Source organism: Dermacentor andersoni, chromosome 8, assembly GCF_023375885.2.
Source record: "Dermacentor andersoni chromosome 8, qqDerAnde1_hic_scaffold, whole genome shotgun sequence".
NCBI classification, from domain to species: Eukaryota; Metazoa; Arthropoda; class Arachnida; order Ixodida; family Ixodidae; genus Dermacentor; species Dermacentor andersoni.
The window spans coordinates 86,589,053-86,609,671 of NC_092821.1; the positions used below are offsets into that span (position 1 = coordinate 86,589,053).

At 47.9% G+C, this 20,619-nt stretch overlaps 1 long non-coding RNA gene across 1 annotated transcript in view; it reads left to right on the forward strand.

Moving 5' to 3' along the window:
- The first annotated feature begins 18,092 nt into the window (after positions 1–18,092).
- The window catches only part of LOC129386724 (uncharacterized), a 39,830-nt gene continuing 37,303 nt past the window's right edge, over positions 18,093–20,619 (forward strand). The window contains exon 1 of the long non-coding RNA XR_008614026.2: positions 18,093–18,164. This is a non-coding gene — a long non-coding RNA (uncharacterized lncRNA). The remainder of the gene's footprint in view (positions 18,165–20,619) is intronic.

Genomic DNA, 20,619 nt, shown 5'->3' on the forward strand with positions numbered 1-20,619 from the left:
GAAGAGGTATCCATCAGAACAGCGATATGGGCAACGCTTTCACCCCAGCCGTGACGCACAGAGGCGGATGGCTCCTGTTCATCGTAGTGACGTGCCGTACCCAGTTCGGCGACCTTTGCCCGCTGAACGCTTTGAGCGCCATTTCGTCGAGCGTCATCTGCCCTTGTGCTACAACTGTGGTGCCGCGAGCCACGTCACCAGGTACTGCAACGTGGCCCCACAACGCCGCCAGCCGCCGAGATATGACCGATCAACAATATCTGGCCAACAACGCGTTAACCGTGCAAGCACATATCGAAGCGGTATGTTCAACGAGACCATGGGAACGCTGAGAAACCGTACACCGGCCTCCCATCGGGGCTTAACACCAGCGCCTGCTTCTCGCGTAAGCCGGTCATCGTCTCCCCGGTGCCCGTCGCCTTCGCCGGAAAATTAGACAGCGCGGCCGTTGGAGGTAAGGACGATGGACGGTCTTCGATTACGACAGGAGTACCTCCGCGAATTTGCATATTTAAAAATAAGGTTTGTGTACGTGTAGACGGCGTCTCAACAATGGCATTAGTAGACACTGGAGCGACCGTTTCCGTAATGAGTTACGAATTCAAACGCTTGCTAGGCCGAAAAGTGCTGTTTTCACGGGACCGTGCCAATATGTTTCGTGGAGTGAGTGAAGAACTATTGTGCCCTGTAGGTGTATGCAGTGAAGCAGTTAGCTTGTGTTGTGAAACGCTTAACGCGGAGTTCGTAGTTTTACCTCATGCTATGCATGACGTAATTCTGGGCCTCGACTCTCTGAAGCTGTGTGGTGCCAATGTAGATTGCCGACCGGGAGAAATTACTGTAGATTCGAGCCTTCCCGCTGTATTTGTGGAACACCCACTTTGTTACAAAAGTGCCTTTTTTGTGTCCGCAGATACCGTCGTACCGCCGTTGTCTGCGAAATGTGTCCCAGTCGCCTGCTCTCCTGCAACCGACAGAATATTTGACCACCTTAGTTGCATTAAGAAGAATGTTCTGGCGTACTGTCTTATCGACGATAAATTGCTCCAATGAACCCACAATACTAAAGGAGAGTTTGAAACTTGCGGCTGTTCGTGAATATCATGTATTGGCGCTCGTCATCCTTGCAGAAGCCCCCAATGCGAAGGATCAGTTCCACGCGGATGCATGTGCCACGGGCACTTCCATAATGATTATCATCAACAAATTGCTCGTTACTAACCAATGTCAGGAACTGGCACATATCCTACGAAAACACTTCGCAGTCTTCAGTTTCAGCGTTTCGGCGTTCTGAGGCATCATGGCGCCAGGATTCTCGTCTCGGAGGCCAAGCGCGGACTTTGCAGCAGTAGGACTAGATGGCACAGCGTATACATGATCCGTTTCTCAGGCGCCATGGATTTTAGAGGCCACGCGCATGCTTCGGGGTGGTGGCGCGCTAGATGCGCCGAGTGTTATTAGGAAGCCGATTCAAAGGGAAAGACCACAACAATCATCAATCACCATCATAGAAACGGGAAAGAGGAGTCTCGTTGCAGTACAAAGTTTTGGTAACAGAGTGCGAAGCATACCGCTCATAATGATGCCACTACATTTTCTTTCCGCGCGCGCAACGCCACTCACAAGCCATGCGAAGACCAGACGGCAAAGAAATGTGGCAGCAGACCACAGCCAGTCATGGTAATAAATTTCACGTTGTAGTGATGATGAAGAACGACGATTTCTCCAGACTTGTGAGTTCCAGCCTTTGCTCTTTTCTGGACGAACCTATATTGAGAAAAATAGGTGGCGAGCACAGTCGACGATCCACAAAAGTCTGATCTGCGGGTCAAGCTTATCGGCTTTTATGCATGACTGCTCGAACTTTCCAGCATAACAGCGCGTACCCACGTACCTTCCAGAAAATGTACTACAAAATTCGTGCCGTGCTTCCAGTGTGATTACACAAAGTTCGGCGAGAACATACACAACAGATAGAATCAGCGATAATATTCCATTAAGTTTGAATCATGCAGGCGTTTCTTCCACAGAGCGATAACATTAGACTAAGCGGATGAAATGCAGTCCCCAGGAGAAGGATAAATAAGGACGCGTGGCTACGCCTAGATCTTAAAAAGCATTGTCCTTATGCTAGATCAAACAGTAGATGGAATGCCAAAAGTACCCGTAGTAAAAAAACAGCAACAAAGCAACACAGAAACAAAGTCCGGAAATTCGTCAACGGGGCGTAGAAAGGCTTAATAAGATGTACCACGTGGAAGATTTCATGCGTGGCGCCACTGTGATTACGAAGTGCAATCTGGCACGACCTCGTAGTCGAGTGCGCCAATATGTCGGGTGATCTTATACGGTTAGAAATAGTGTTTAAAAAGTTTCCATGTTCTAGTTGGCGTATCGGCGTACAAACTCCAGCATGATTGCCGGGTTGGTTTTCCTCGTAAATTCATCGAATTTTGTAGTGCCGGCTGCCACTACTGCGGTGGTTCATAAAGCACAAGCGGTTGAACTGTCGGGCTTCTTCGGCATGGTGTCGATAGGCAGCGACGTCGAGATTCTCTTCGTCGGGAACGTGCGACATAATGGCGTTGAGAGTCGTCGTCGGGATACTTCCATAAACCAGCTTGAACGGCGTGATCTGCGTTGTTTCTTGCACTGCATTGTTGTAAGCAAAGGTAAAATATGGGAAGACGCCGTCCAACATTCTGTGCTCGACGACCACGTGCGTTGCTAACGAGTTGGCTAGGGTCTTTCTAGATGTTCTATAAGACAATTTGTCTATGGGTTGCAGGCAGTTTTCCTCCAGCTGCTTTTCTGCAGAAGGAGTTCTGTTAGCTCTGCTGTGAAGGCCATTCCTCTGTAGGTGATGAATTCATGGGCACCATGTCGTAGATTGATGTTCTCAACAAACAATTTCACCACTTTGGCTGCAGCATATTTCGGCAGCGCTTGCGTTGCAGAGAAGCGAGTAAGGTTTTTCATCGCTACCACCCATGCCGACGCCTTGCCGACCTTTCCAGGTTGGCAAAGGAGTTAGATTGGGCATAGCAGACCCGCTCGCCTTGTTGGCGGAGTCTGGCGTCCCTGACAGTTTTCGTATGTGTTGACATAGCGGGTGACACTGGTGGCCAGGCCCGATCATTAATGCTTCTCCTAAAATTCTCACAAGGGTACGACAGAATCCAGTGTGCCCAGCAGTCGAATGCCCATGAATAGCATGTAGAACCTTGGGCAGAAGAGATGAAGGCACAACGAGAAGGCAGCTGGAATGAACTGGCAAAAATCACTTATTTACAAGGACATCTTTGTTCAAGAAAAATTGAGATAATCCATGCCGAAATACTCTAGCTATAACGCCTAGGCATAACGTCAGTGTTGCCTTTTAAGTGTTTCACAAGGACTCATACCCCTGGTCTGCTCGTTGCTGTTTTGCGATGTCATCTGGGGCTACTGTTCCTAGTAAGGCGTTCTTGTCAAGTTCGCCTTGCGGTGGCGGGAGAATAGGGACGTGCGACAGGCAGTCGGCATCAGAATGCTTCCGCCCGCACTTATAGACCGCCTCCCTGCCTTTCTCTCATTTGTATCTCTCTCTCTCTGTCTCTCTCTCTCTCTCTCTCTTTGATATCGGAATTCATGGAGTCGGAAACTCTATCGTGCTAGGCGGCCTGTAGGGTACTTTAAGCTTGCTAGCCAACACAAGCCGTGGTGGTCGCTTACGACTTTGAAGTGCCTGCGGTATATGTAAGGCTGAAATTCCCGTTGTAGAATAATTCGCTCCCGCTTTCGGCTGTTACCCGCTACCATAAGCTATTCTGCTTTATATTCAGTCCTTCCATTGAAGCTGCACGGCACCGAAGCCAATGCTACTGGCGCCGGAGCCGATTTCCGTCTCGGCGCCTTCGTCGAGGTGTGAAAGTACTGCAGGTGACTGCCTCCGTCGTTTCAGCTTCTCAAATGCGTCTACCTGCCGTGTTTTCCATATAATGTCGCCGTGTGATTCTGAGACATCGGTTAATGCGCTGGAAATGCCTAAATATTATCTGACAAAGCACCGGTAATAGGTACACTGGACAAGCAGTTTGCTCAATGCCTCTTTGTCGACGGGCCACGGCAACTTAGCTATGACAACTGTTTTCTGAGGGTTAGTAGAGGCTAGAGTTTTGCTTGTGACGTTGTCTAGAAACAGAAGTTATTCGTAAGCGAAACGGCATTTTCGCCTTCAGGTTGCGTCCACATTACTTGACCGCCTCTAGTGTTGTTGGAAGCCACCTCAGTTCATCGTCAAAATTTGTGGGAAAGACTAAAATGTCTTCCAAGTAGACGATACAAGTCTGCCACTTCAGTCCTGCCAAGAGCGTGTCCATCGTGCACTGGAACGTTGCAGAGGCAGCAAAAATTCGAATGGCATGACCTTGAACTCCGAAGAAGCTGTGCGCAGTTATAAACGCTGTCTTCTCGCAGTCCCTCTCATCGACTTCAATTTTCCACCAAAGTCTTGAGATCCATCGAAGTACATAGCATTGCAGAGCCAGTCTAATGCGTCGTTATACGACGTTATAGGGTTATACGTGCTTTTTCTTGATTTTGCTCAAGCGATGATAATCGATGCAGAAACACAGAGTTTCATTATTATTCTTCACGAAGACAACAGGAGACGCCCACTGGCTCTTCAATGGCTGTATAATTTTGTTGCGGAGCATTTCACTGACTTACTGCTTAATGGTTTTGGATTTCCGAGTCAGAACTCGGTACGGGCTTTGACGGAGTGTCTGAGTTACTTATTCGGTGACTGTGCGATACGTAGTAGCTGCTCTTTTCCGAATTCATGGTGACAACAAAAAGCAGTCCTCGTATTGCTGGAGCAGGCCCTGAAGCTGCTCGTGCGTATCCCCTGGAAGACTCTGATTAATATCGACAGTTAGTTCAGGAACACGCACCGTTTTTGTAGGTTCGGTAGAACACGAGAGGACAAATGCATCGCTCACCGCTGCAACTTCCTCAGTGTATGGGATCTTCATGCCCTTATTCAGGCGTTTATACTCCTGGCCGAAGTTCGTCACCTTTAACTGCGATTTTCTCTGTATAACTGGATAATACCCCTTGGGAAGCCAATTTCACGGCCGAGTAGGGGGTGTTGGTTGTTCTCGACAACAGCTTTCATCTCTTCGGCTGCTTCTAAGCTAACGGAAATCATGATGGTTGCGCGAGGCAGAATGCTGACTTGGTCTTCAAGTACACTGAAGGCACGCTGATTGGAAGTCCTCTCCATCGGTATTGTTGGTCTGCGGACAGTGTTGTCGACTTCGACTTTAGGACAATGACTGCGCCCTGTTGTTTCAGGAACCGCATACCGAGAATTACGTCGCGTGAACAATCTTGCAGGATGCAAATGTCGCAGTAAAAGCCCAGTCATGCACTGTGACTCTTGAGGCGCAGATTGCAGTCGGCGCTACAAGGTGTCCTCCAGCTTTCCGCATATGGCCATGCCGTGTACTCTTGATTTTCTTTGGCTAGGCGGCGAGGCATCCACTGATGACAAAGCATGTGGCGCCTGGGTCTACAAGAGCGGTGACGGTGCAGCCGTAGAGGAACACGTCGAGGTCTGTCTGTCATCGTCTTGCATTACGACTGGGTCTGGGCGTCAGATCACGACTACATTCCGTTGTCCCACACGTTTCGTCGTATCATAAAAGTCTTGCTTTAGAGGCGTCTCGTTGCAGCGTTCTCGAAGGGACTCTCTCAACGTCATTGTCAGTGGCGGAGGGATTTCGGCACTTCCAAGAACAGACTCCTGCAGCCAACGGCTGCTGCTTTCAGTTTTCCGTATGAGAGCCAATCGACCAGCCCATGGTGGGGCCAGTGTACAGGTGGCGCAGCGGTGAGATGCAAAAACATGGTAACGGCGACCAGGTAGCTCGACGGGTTGTCCACTATATTGCGGCGATGTAGTCGGAATTGTCAGGAGGTCATTCTCCAACATTTAGTCGAGGTGCGCTAACGGTGAACCCTCGGTGTCCTATTTCGTAGTATGGACACCTTTGGTAGACGTCAGTCCCTTTCCCTCAGTAGTAGCCAAGCAGGCGGTGGTCTGGAGCGTGCCAAGCGGCCGAATATGTATGCGGTTCTTGGCTTATTTCGCTGCGGGACGGTGGGCGATCGAGTTGGTAGTGGCGGTGGACAACGAAACTGCGGCTTTATGAGACCTTGGTGAGGGCGCGGAGAGGTACTTTGACGGCGGGCGACGGTGACGTAGGTCACCCCTTCTAGCTTAGGTTCTGGGGTGGCGGCGATGCGGTTACTTCTGGTGCTTCCAATGCCCATTCAAGTTCTTCATTCACTATCAGTGATTGAGGCCACCTGGGGCTGCGACCAAGGACTCAACTTCTGCAGCTTTTGCCGTATGATTGCTTTGATTTTTTTGCGCAGGACGTCTGGCCGTAGCGTTTGAGCATCGGCGTAGTTTGTCCCCGCACCGCGGTTGTATTACCTGGTGCACATTTCAAACGTCTCCTTGATTTTGGTGGCCTCCGAAACAAACCCGCCAACAGTGTTAGGTGGGGTGCTTACCAATCCGGCGAATAGCTGTTCTTTTGCAACCAGCATCAGGAAGCAAACTTTCCTCAGACATGTTGTCGTGAGCGTTGCGGAGGAGGCGAGTCATCTCATCCATAAATAACGCGATGTTCTCCATCGGTAGTTGCACTCGGGTGTTCAAGATAACCTCGACTTTTTCCTTGCATATGAAACTGGTGAAGGGTGTGAAGATGTTGTAATAAAAGTTGTCCCATGTCGCTATGGTTGTCTTTCTGTTCTGAAACCAGGTTCGAACACCGTCATAAAATAAAAAATAGGCATTTCGCACCTTGTCCTCGCCTCTGCAGACATTGAGCGTTCCGGTGCTCTCGCATGTCTCTATCCCAGTTTCAGGGTCTTCAAACGAAGTTCCACGGAAATTTGGTGGCTCCTTGGGCTGTCGAATTATGATGGCTGCTGTCGATGCTCGTCCTCGTGGTTCCCGGCTTGGTCTTGCTCTTTCTGGTCGTCATGGGTAGGCGTGTACGCTCTGGTGGCAGGTATTGTGCGCTGGGGCTAACTAGATGGCAGGGGACGACGTTAATGCGGTTTTCGGGCATGGATCACGGCTTGGCGGGCGCGACCGGTTCGAGAACGCAAAAGCACCTGCTCCAGAAATGGCATTGTAGTGACGGTGAAGAACGACGCAGTGTCAGAACTGTCAGTTACAAATTTCATTCTTTATAGAACGAACCTGCGCCCTGAAAAACAAGTAATAGTCAAGCACAATGATAGTGGCGAGACCGATCAATGACCATCAAAAATCTGATCTGCCGTTAAAGCAGATCAAGCGAAACAAGCACGTTCGCTTTTGTACATCACTCGTTTAACGTTCCAACTTCATTGATGGTGCCCGCGTGCCTCCCACAAGGCACTGCATAACTGTTGTCAGCATGAATTATGATTACACAAGGTTCGGTGAGAACATGCACAACAGATAGAGTCAACAATAATACACGAATAAGCTCCAATCATGCAGGTGTATCTTGCGCTGAGCGCTAACTTTAATTTTTTATCGGTTGAAGTGCAGTCCCCGACAAGAGAATAAAACACTCATGGCCACTTAGCTATCCTTGCATGATTTGAATACGAAAGCTTCAGGTTTATCAATTGTTGAGGAATCTATTGTTGTCGTATTTGGATAGTCGACCACGTTTACACGGCACGGAAACTAGTGGTAAATCTGTTGTAGTCAACATAGAAGCACTTTCTCTTATGAGATAGAACGTGAATCACCCCAAAAAGGCATCTGGCAGACTGACGAAGCCGGGTGTCGCGGGGTTTATATGCCGTTAGCGGCACGTCCTCCTCTCTACTACGATCCTTTACTATGACGCACATGGTACACGTCTGGACACCTCGCACCATATGATGCAGCATGTGAACCAATGGTAGCGCATGGCGTGAGGTGGCGTGATGTGACTTCATGACATGACACGTGGCGTCACAACATACATGAGCACTTCAGAAACAGTTTCCTTTCCAATGACGTGACGTCATGCATTGTCACGTGTCCTTCCTAACTCTATCCTTATACAGATTCATTCAGCTTGCTCAAATTTATGCCAACCTTAGTCCTCATTTATCCACTTTAATCCAATATAATTCACCTTCATTCACTTTACTCCACCTTAAGTAAACTTATTCTAACTTCTTTTAACCTCAATTAAATTTTCCGTAGGTACCCATAAGTTACTAATTAACGTTGTTATACCATTTAGTATCTTCTCTATTAGTTCTGACCTCATACAAGACGCCTTTGACGTCGCTTGATTTCTCGAGCCACAGGTAGCGGAGAAGGTCGAATTTTCTGCATTATGGGGCGTACAATGCTTTCGAATTAATAAGAACAGGTTGCAATATTTGACAGAGATGCTTATTCTAAACCGCAGGCTAACATCAGTTTTGGGTAAAATAACGTCGCTGTCGTCACTCAGTTACTTTTTAGGATGCTCCCTCTTCCTTTTCCACCTCTGATGGAAGAAAGACTTAATACTTGTTTGTGAATTCAGCACAAAAATTTTCTCTAAGCCGGTGACCATACTACGGCGCCTCGCACCAGCTGCGCAGTGCTAAAACCAACTTCACGTTGTGAAAAAGACGTCGATTGAGGCCTGCTATCGCGAAGTGAGCAATGTGAAGCATGTACGACTCTCATTGCACTCCCTAAAATGCACCTAGAAGTAGGAAAAACATTTATTTAGCTAGAATTATGCTGTTTTGGGTTCTCCACTGGTGGCGTACATTTCTTGCAATTTATTGAGTCCATTAGGACGAAGATACATTTTTATTTGTCTGTGTAAGTAAATATTACATGCACTGTACAGAAGAACTCAACTAACTTCACATCAATATCCTAGTGCTACGAACACTTGGCTGACTACTTAGGCATGATTTCATTTATGTGAAACTGTCTGCCATATACCTCAAGTCTAAATATTTTAAGGCAGTTTGTCGTGTGCGTATCATGGCCACGCACGCTTATATCGCCTTCCGTTTCTCTACCGCGGGTGCGCCTTAAATCCACGGCGCTTCAATTTTGCTTCAGAAACATTCCTTTCCTTTCTTCTTCTCCTCCCTTAAACTGGCTCTCTTAACTACTACACGCAGAGACAAAGCAACAGCGCTCGCATTCGATCCCATAGATGAGATGAATATATATATATATATATATATATATATATATATATATATATATATATATATATATATATATATATATATATATATATATTGAAAATTATCAGCCATAGCACTCGTAGTAAAGCCCTCTGGGACGTTCTCTTTTTCGAAAGTAGTCCTATTAGTGTTATTATAATTACCCGAAGGTATTTCGCCCTCGTGAACAGCAGTCCTTGAGACAGTTACTTGGGCCAGCTTCCCACGCTAGGAATGCCGCGCTCGCACCTGTTTACGCTTTTTCTAGACTCTAGAACTATACTATGTCCGCGAAGCCTTGAGCGATCGGAACGCACGTTTTCTGCGCTTGGCCGGCAGAGTCGGGGGCTTTGTTCCGGCCACAAAGCCCTCCATGTCTCAGTAAGGTGCCTGGAGGTGGTCTCGTGCGGACGCCGTCCTCTCGCTGAGCGCATATTCCCCTCATCTTTTAAAAAGTTCAATACGTACAAGCACCTGTCTCGCAAACGATACTTATTTCAAGCGAATTTTCCACGTCTCAATAATTTCTCTCGTCGTATTCGAGTGCTGATTGCCGTGTTATCGTTTGTTAACGAAGCTTTCCCTCAAGTCTAAATATTTTAATGCAGTTTGTCGTGGGCGTATCATGGCCACGCACGCTTATATCGCCTTCCGTTTGTCTACCGCGGGTGCGCTTTAAATCCACGGCGCTCCAATTTCGCTTCAGAAACTTTCCTTTCCTTTCTTCTTCTCCTCCCTTAAACTGGCTCTCTTAACTACTACACGCAGAGACAAAGCACCAGCGCTCGCATTCGATCACGCGCTCGCCGAGCACGTGATCAAGCTTTTCCTAGTCTCTAAAGCCGCACGAGTTCGCTCTTCTCCACGGGCGGCCATTTTTCCAAGAAAGTATGCCTTCCAACCACTCGGGATCCAACATCGCGGACAACATCAGTCCCTTTCCACGTAAATATGAGGCTCTGGACAGGAGCTATGGCGTTTCAATAAAACCTGGAGTTTGACGGACCAACCGACTGAGCTATCTTTCCGGACAACATCCAAGGGTCACGAGTTAAAATCACCTGTGTTTTTATTTTTCTTATATATCCCCCCTTTTTAAAGAAAAGCGAAAAAGAAACAAATCTTCTTTATTATGTATGGCAACACATGTGCAGGCCATCAATACCAGGTTCTCTAATTGAGCGCCATCCGTGCGGTATAACCGAGCTCAGATTGGTCCACTTTGACTGATCAAATAAGGCCCCACTGTAGGTTAAATGAGGCGTACAACTCCTGTGCGGGCGGTAGAGTATCCGGCTCGCGTGCAAGAGGACCGCGGTTATAACCCCGGTGCCGCACAATTCTCCACCAGAAAAAAAAATTGGAGGACGCTTAAGCTTCGCCTTCAAGAGTGGAACGCGACAGCGTTCCCGTCGACCCGCCAAGGGGTGTAAGACGCGCTACGATGCAGCGACTACGCGCCCCGCATCAGACGCGGTGAGCGTCGAGCAACGCAGCGTTCGGCGCGACAACGAAATGTGCGCCTGAGCAAGCGACTCACCGAGCAACGCAGCGTTCGGCGCGACAACGAAATGTGCGCCTGAGCAAGCGACTCACGCCTGAGCCTTAGAAACAGCTCGTTTCTAAGGCAACACCGCGTTCACTAGAGGCGCTTCTGTACCGCTTGGAAGCATCGAATCCGTTATCTCACGGTCGAAAACGACGATGGTGTGCCTTTCGATCTGGTTATGCTCCTGGGCCTGCACAGTATATGGCGAACTCGGACGGCTGTACACAATGCGGATATTGACGCTAGACCGGTTCGCGAATATTTTTGCGAATCGGTGTCCCATTTTGTCGAAGTGCAGAAGGTGCAGTCGTATGTACCAGAGTGGGTTCCAAGATTAGAAATGTTGTTGCAGATGCCGAAATACTGATGGCTTGTAGTCAGCAAACAGCTGACGGTTCTCGGCACTATTATCTTGTTAATCTGTTCTTCTGATCGCGTAAACTCTGTGAAAAGCGAGGCAATAAAGAAAAAAAAAAAAAAAAACTCGTGGCTCAGTGGTAACGTCTCCGTCTCACACTCCGGAGACCCTGGTTCGATTCCCACCCAGCCCATCTTGCTAGTTGTTTTTTATTCATGAAGTGCCTGCTGGGATTTATCGCTCACGGCCAACGCCGCCGACGCCGACACCGACGCCGACAACACCGACTTTTCTGCGACACGAGCTCCTTAACGCTGTCGAGTTAAAACGTGTGTTGGGAAAATTGCACAAACAGGCCTGGAGTGCGCCCTGATCCCCGGTGACCAGAACCAGTAACGAACTCTCTCACCAGAGCAGGATTGGCCACCCTGGTGCAGTACTTGGCCACAACCTCCTATATGAACACAACAATCAAACCCCGGCCCTCAGTCCCCAGCAGCCGAGAAGCAACTGACCACGGCGGCGGTCAGATCTGTGCCGCAGCAGAGGGTGCTAAGTATACCTGGCTCCAGACAGGCCGCCATCGGAATCTGAACCTGGCAACGTTTAACGTTAGAACGTTATCTAGTGAGGCGAGTGTAGCAGTGTTATTCGAGGAATTAGAGGGCAGTAAATCAGATATAATAGGGCTCAGTGAGGTTAGGAGGACAAAACAAGCATATACAGTGCTAAAAAGCGGTCACGTACTGTGCTACCGGGTCTTAGCGGAGAGACGAGAACTAGGAGTCGGATTCCTGATTAATAAGGATATAGCTGGTAACATACACGAATTCTATAGCATTAACGAAAGGGTGGCAGGTCTTGTTGTGAAACTTAATAAGAGGTACAAATTGAAGGTAGTACAGGTCTTCGCCCCTACATCCAGTCATGATGACCAGGAAGTCGAAAGCTTTTATGAAGACGTGGAATCGGCGATGGGTAAAGTCAAAACAAAATATACTATACTGATGGGCGACTTCAATGCCAAGGTAGGCAAGAAGCAGGCTTGAGACAAGTGAGTGGGGGAATATGGCATAGGCTCCAGGAATAGCAGGGGAGAGTTATTAGTAGAGTTTCCAGAACAAAATAATATGCGGATAATGAATACCTTTTTCCGGAAGCGGGTTAGCCGAAAGTGGACGTGGAGGAGCCCGAATGGTGAGACTAGAAATGAAATCGACTTCATACTCTGCGCGAACCCTGGCATCATACAAGATGTAGACGTGCTCGGCAAGGTGCGCTGCAGTGACAATAGGATGGTAAGAACTCGAATTAGCCTAGACTTAAGGAGGCAACGGAAGAAACTGGTGCATAAAAAGCCAATAAATGAGTTAGCGGTAAGAGGAAAAATAGAGGAATTCCAGATCAAGCTACAGAACAGGTATTCGGCTTTAACTCAGGAAGAGGACCTTAGTTTTGAAGCAATGAACGACAATCTTGTGGGCATCATTAAGGAGTGTGCAATAGAAGTCGGTGGTAACTCCGTTAGACAGGATACCAGTAAGCTATCGCAGGAGACGAAAGATCTGATCAAGAAACGCCAATGTATGAAAGCCACTAACCCTACAGCTAGATTAGAACTGGCAGGACTTTCGAAGTTAATGAACAAGCGTAAGACAGCTGACATAAGGAAGTATAATAAAAAGCAGTGAAGAAACTAGGAATTGGCAAGAATCAGATGTATCCGTTAAGAGACAAAGCCGGCAATATCGTTACTAATATGGATGAGATAGTTCAAGTGACTGAAGAGTTCTATAGAGATTTATAGAGTACCAGTGGCACCCATGACGATAATGGAAGAGAGAATAGTCTAGAGGAATTCGAAATTCCACAGGTAACGCCGGAAGAAGTAAAGAAAGCCTTGGGAGCTACGCAAAGGGGGAAGGCAGATGGGGAGGATCAGGCAACTGCAGATTTGTTGAAGGATGGTGGGAACATTGTCCTAGATAGACTGGCCACCCTATATACACAATGTCTCATGACCTCGAACGTACCGGAATCTTGGAAGAACGCTAACATAATCTTAATCCAAAAGAAAGGGGACGCCAATGACTTGAAAAATTATAGACCGATCAGCTTACTGTCAGTTGCCTACAAAGTATTTACTAAGGTAATCGCAAATAGAATCAGGAACACCTTAGACTGCTGTCAACCAAAGGACCAGGCAGGATTCCGTAAAGGCTACTCAACAATAGACCATGCTCACACTATCAATCAGGTGATAGAGAAAAGTTCAAAATATAACCAACCCTTATATATAGCCTTCATTGATTACGAAAAAGCCTTTGATTCAGTCGAAACCTCAGCAGCCATGGAGGCATTACTGAACCAGGGTGTAGATGAACCATATGTAAAAACACTGGAAAATATCTATAGAGGCTCCACAGCCACAGCAGTTCTCCATAAACAAAGCCACAAAATCCCAATAAAGAAAGGCGTCAGACAGGGAGATGCGATCTCTCCAATGTTATTCACAGCATGTCTACAGGAGGTATTCAGAGGCCTGGAGTGGGAAGAATTCGGGATAAAAGTCGATGGAGAATACCTTAGCAACTTGATATTCGCTGATGATATTGCCTTGCTTAGTAACTCAGGAGACCGATTGCAATGCATGCTGACTGACCTGGAGCAGCAAAGCAGAAGGGTGGGTCTGAAAATTAATCTGCAGAAAACTAAAGTAATATTTAACAGCCTCAGAAGAGAACAGCAGGTTACGATAGGTAGCGAGACACTGGAAGTGGTAAGGGAATACATCTACTTAGGACAGGTAGGGACCGCGAATCCGGATCACGAGACTGAGATAATCAGAAGAATAAGAATTGGCTGGGGTGCGTTTGGCAGGCATTCTCAGATCATGAATAGCAGGTTGCCATTATCCCTCAAGAGAAAAGGGTATAACCGCTGTCTCTTACCAGTACTCACGTACGGGGCAGAAACCTGGAGGCTTACGAAAAGGGTTCTACTTAAACTGAGGACGACGCAACGAGCTATGGAAAGGAGAATGATAGGTGTAACGTTAAGGGATAAGAAAGCGGATTGGGTGGGGGAACAAACGTGAGTAAATGACATCTTATTTGAAATCAAGAAAAAGAAATGGGCATGGGCCGGACATGTAATGAGGAGGGAAGATCACCGATGGTCATTAAGGGTTACGAACTGGATTCCAAGGGAAGGGATGCGTAGCAGGGGGCGACAGAAAGTTAGGTGGGCGGATGAGATCAAGAAGTTTGCAGGGACATGGCCACAATTAGTACATGACCGGAGTAGTTGGAGAAGTATGGGAGAGGCCTTTGCCCTGCAGTGGGCGTAAACAGGCTGATGATGATAATGATGACGATGATGTCTGCCATATTTACGCTCAGCCACAGCGTACGTATCCGCAACTCCCCAGACTCGCTTCTACTCTGCCTAAGTGGTAGTTCCTGCTTCAGATATTGTGCAACATGTTTCACATATTCTTTTCTTCTCCAAAAAGAGTGGGAAAATTCCCACCCCGAAAGGGGTCAAGGAAGGAGACGCAATCTCTCCAGTATTAGTAACTGCGTGCTTAGAAGTATAAAAAAATTTGTACTGGGAAGGGGTAATAGTGACGATCAAAGGCGAATATCTCAGCAACCTTAAACTTGTATGTCATTTCAGACTGTTCAGCAATGATGGGGGCAGACCACAACAATTCATTGAGAACCTTAACCACGAAAAAAAGTAAATGTGTAAGGTTCAGACGAAGGTAAAGATAAATAGCCTGTCAAGCGAAGAAGATTTCATGATTGACAGTCAGCCTCTAAAACCCCTGAATCATTACGTTTATCGAGGTCAATTATTCATGGGAAAATTGATCATGAGTAGGAAAATAATAGAATAATCGATTTGGGCTTTAGCGCATACCACAGGCATTGCGAATTCATTCCTGTGAACTTACCGCTATTCATCACAAGAAAGTATAAAATCTTTGCATTCTATTGGTATTAACATGTTAGGCACAAATGTGCAGGCTAGCAGTGAAGCTGGAGAATAAGTTAATAGCTGCGCAACGGAAACTGGAACAAAAAATGTTATGCGTAACGTCTGAAGACAGGAATGGCCTGGTGATGATTCAGGATGGATGGATGGATGGATGGATGGATGGATGGATGGATGGATGGATGGATGGATGGATGGATGGATGGATGGATGGATGGATGGATGGATGGATGGATGGATGGATGGATGGATGGATGGATGGATGGATGGATGGATGGATGGATGGATGGATGGATGGATGGATGGATGGATGGATGGATGGATGGATGGATGGATGGATGGATGGATGGATGGATGGATGGATGGATGGATGGATGGATGGATGGATGGATGGATGGATGGATGGATGGATGGATGGATGGATGGATGGATGGATGGATGGATGGATGGATGGATGGATGGATGGATGGATGGATGGATGGATGGATGGATGGATGGATGGATGGATGGATGGATGGATGGATGGATGGATGGATGGATGGATGGATGGATGGATGGATGGATGGATGGATGGATGGATGGATGGATGGATGGATGGATGGATGGATGGATGGATGGATGGATGGATGGATGGATGGATGGATGGATGGATGGATGGATGGATGGATGGATGGATGGATGGATGGATGGATGGATGGATGGATGGATGGATGGATGGATGGATGGATGGATGGATGGATGGATGGATGGATGGATGGATGGATGGATGGATGGATGGATGGATGGATGGATGGATGGATGGATGGATGGATGGATGGATGGATGGATGGATGGATGGATGGATGGATGGATGGATGGATGGATGGATGGATGGATGGATGGATGGATGGATGGATGGATGGATGGATGGATGGATGGATGGATGGATGGATGGATGGATGGATGGATGGATGGATGGATGGATGGATGGATGGATGGATGGATGGATGGATGGATGGATGGATGGATGGATGGATGGATGGATGGATGGATGGATGGATGGATGGATGGATGGATGGATGGATGGATGGATGGATGGATGGATGGATGGATGGATGGATGGATGGATGGATGGATGGATGGATGGATGGATGGATGGATGGATGGATGGATGGATGGATGGATGGATGGATGGATGGATGGATGGATGGATGGATGGATGGATGGATGGATGGATGGATGGATGGATGGATGGATGGATGGATGGATGGATGGATGGATGGATGGATGGATGGATGGATGGATGGATGGATGGATGGATGGATGGATGGATGGATGGATGGATGGATGGATGGATGGATGGATGGATGGATGGATGGATGGATGGATGGATGGATGGATGGATGGATGGATGGATGGATGGATGGATGGATGGATGGATGGATGGATGGATGGATGGATGGATGGATGGATGGATGGATGGATGGATGGATGGATGGATGGATGGATGGATGGATGGATGGATGGATGGATGGATGGATGGATGGATGGATGGATGGATGGATGGATGGATGGATGGATGGATGGATGGATGGATGGATGGATGGATGGATGGATGGATGGATGGATGGATGGATGGATGGATGGATGGATGGATGGATGGATGGATGGATGGATGGATGGATGGATGGATGGATGGATGGATGGATGGATGGATGGATGGATGGATGGATGGATGGATGGATGGATGGATGGATGGATGGATGGATGGATGGATGGATGGATGGATGGATGGATGGATGGATGGATGGATGGATGGATGGATGGATGGATGGATGGATGGATGGATGGATGGATGGATGGATGGATGGATGGATGGATGGATGGATGGATGGATGGATGGATGGATGGATGGATGGATGGATGGATGGATGGATGGATGGATGGATGGATGGATGGATGGATGGATGGATGGATGGATGGATGGATGGATGGATGGATGGATGGATGGATGGATGGATGGATGGATGGATGGATGGATGGATGGATGGATGGATGGATGGATGGATGGATGGATGGATGGATGGATGGATGGATGGATGGATGGATGGATGGATGGATGGATGGATGGATGGATGGATGGATGGATGGATGGATGGATGGATGGATGGATGGATGGATGGATGGATGGATGGATGGATGGATGGATGGATGGATGGATGGATGGATGGATGGATGGATGGATGGATGGATGGATGGATGGATGGATGGATGGATGGATGGATGGATGGATGGATGGATGGATGGATGGATGGATGGATGGATGGATGGATGGATGGATGGATGGATGGATGGATGGATGGATGGATGGATGGATGGATGGATGGATGGATGGATGGATGGATGGATGGATGGATGGATGGATGGATGGATGGATGGATGGATGGATGGATGGATGGATGGATGGATGGATGGATGGATGGATGGATGGATGGATGGATGGATGGATGGATGGATGGATGGATGGATGGATGGATGGATGGATGGATGGATGGATGGATGGATGGATGGATGGATGGATGGATGGATGGATGGATGGATGGATGGATGGATTAAATGCGCATCCACATTGAAATGAGGTGACGGGTTGCGCCACGAAGACCTTGTTCTTATTTTGGGGGATGTTCTACCTATCGTCCTGAAAAAAAAAAAACACGCACGAAGAATTTACCGCCATCAAACTTCCTGAACCACTACTGGACACTTTGTTTCTTGTACGCCTCCATTTTTCCTGGTCTTCATATTTTTCTGCCACTGAACCTGCACTGGCTTCTTACATATCCACCTTGTTAATAGTAGCACGCACAAAGCAGGGCATCCTTCATCTTGACTGAGCGTTATGTTCAGATGTGTTATGCAAAATGACGTTCCTCAAAGCTGAAACACCTCTTTAAACATCTTACAGGAGAATACTTCATTTGAAGATGAAAATATCGCTGGACGTATTGCTTGTTTTGGTGACAATCTGCGTGCCAGCAGTTTACCAATATGGTAACGTATTTCTGGCGATATCAGTGCACATTTCTTATGCCTGTGTAAATAGCGTATATTTGTATAGTTTCTGACAACTTAGCCATCTCCAGAGTAATGGTAAGAAACAGCTGACTTCCCGCATGTGTGGGTTTAGAAAACCTATGTCTAGTATATTCTACGAGAGTGTAACCAGCATTACGTGTACTGGGTGTTTCTGTGTCCGAGATGTCACTGTACCTTGAAATGACCTATTTTTATGGTGCTAAGATATTAGTCAAAATTTTATATAGACTTTAGAATATATTAGAAGGCGTCTGTAAAGCTACGCTTGGGATTGCACTGTCTCAAGGGTCTGCCAGTTATAAACCAGAATAAAACCTTTGCAAATACATATGTTTTGCAGTGGTGTCAAGATGGGCTCATCAACCTTTGATTACACGATATTCACGATAGGCCCAGGTAAATACAGTTTTTGTTGTATCGGCCGAACTTACTCAGCGAGATGGCCATCTAACGGCCTAAAATACCTTAGCTTTAAACTACCCGGTGTTCTTAGAGCGGCGCTCTTAGGCGCCCGTTTGTTCGGTGAGCTTTCGCATCACCCGTAACTGAGCGAACGTGGAGCGCACCGGCGAATGAAAGACAACGATATTGAAGAGAGCGCGAGGAGGAAAGTGGACAACGAAGGCATGGCGAAAGCGTGACATAAAAAAAATTACTGACGATTACGTTACTTCCTAATGCGAAATTTGAGCGCAGCAAATAAGCTGTTCCACCTTTTCTCTAGATTGAGGCAAAGAAATCGAGCAACACATGTATGCGCTATCACAGAATTTTTTTTTTATTTTTCACACGTATTCCTTTAACAAAGACTCCACTAACAGTTCTTGACAGTCATGAAGGAAGCTTTGTGGTCGGAGAAATAGACTGATATATGTTCGACTTGGTACACCAATGCTTGATTCTCAAAGACGAGATCTATACAAGTGCCTCGCGAGGTTGTCACAGCCGTGGGACACGTTACGAGCGAGAGGAACGGGATGTTCTCCCGCATAAGTGTTAGGAAATTGCTGTTTGTCTTTATGTCAACATTAAAGTCCCCCACTACTAACATCGGTGTGGATCGATGGACGGTTAATGCGAGTTGCAGGAAGTGCACGACGTCTTTCGTGAGTGCGGTAGGGGCGAAGTAGGCAGCTACTACCAGCAAGATAATTTCGCAGTGGCGAACGGCAGCGGCAATTTCGGCTCGGGCGGTGCACATATACAGATCCGCCGCCACCGATCTGGCTCTCTGATTGCCACCGCACAGGGCGAACGGCAGCGGCAATTTCGGCTCGGGCGGTGCACATATACACATCCGCCGCCACCGATCTGGCTCTCTGATTGCCACCGCACAGGGGTTGCATTGGAGGAGGAGCGAAGAAAGGAATTAAGTTCGAGCCGGCGCTTTGACAACCGGAGACTCGCAGGAAGAGGGGGGAGGGGGGCGGCGTGTACACCCAGCAGCAAACGATGGGGGCAGAAGCGCGCGCAGCAAGCGGACAACACGATAAAGGGAGGAGGGAAGAGATAGCAGCGACTGACTGATGCCGCTGACGCCGATAGTGAGTCAACCCCAGCTGCGGAGTTGGTTTCAGGGACAACGCCGCCGATGCCGACACAAACAATATGATACCCTCGCTTCCGCAGCGCTAAGAACCAGGTCTAGCCGTGGGAAGGTGGTCACGTATTCGTCGACGTGCCGGGGCCTACGTGAAATAACCGGTGCGTCGGCAACTGAAGAGCACCCTATCCACCACACAAGAACAGGGGGGGGGGGGACCCTTTCCTCCTCTTTCTGCATGGCGGCGACGGTGTTCTATGCAGTCACGTTATCTTGACTCTCTAGCGGCGTCAGCGGCATCCAGCGGTATCAGTCGGTCGCTGCTAGCGCTGGGGGGATGAAAGGGGGGTGGAGCTGGTTACGAGGCCGACGACAACGCCGACGACGACGCGAAACCCAGGAACGGACGCCAAAGAGCTACGCTCTAAAATAGTAGTGCAGCACAAGAAGGGCTCTGCAGGGACGACGGCTTCGAGAAGGCGCCAGAGCAGCGTGCGTCACACCCATGGAAACAAACTGCTGCATGAGCGGAGGTCTGCGGTGGCTGCTAGGAACTAAGCCCACACGTCACCCACGCACTGCCTCTCACGATCTCGCGATCAATGAGGCAGTCCCACCATTCTTCGCTCCGTTTGCAACGTGCCCTAGGAGATAAACTGTCTGCCACAGCCAATATATCGAGAAATAACACGTATAGAGCCACGCTCCTATTTAGCATTAGGCAGTGTCGTATTTGTCGGTGAACTTTCTTTCAATTGAGCAGCTACTTGTATAGTTCAGATAACCTAAGTGCGTATGAGCGTTTTGTCAGTTATGAGGCCAGAAATCATGGTGTAAATACAGAGCTTCTCGCAAAAGCGGCTCGAG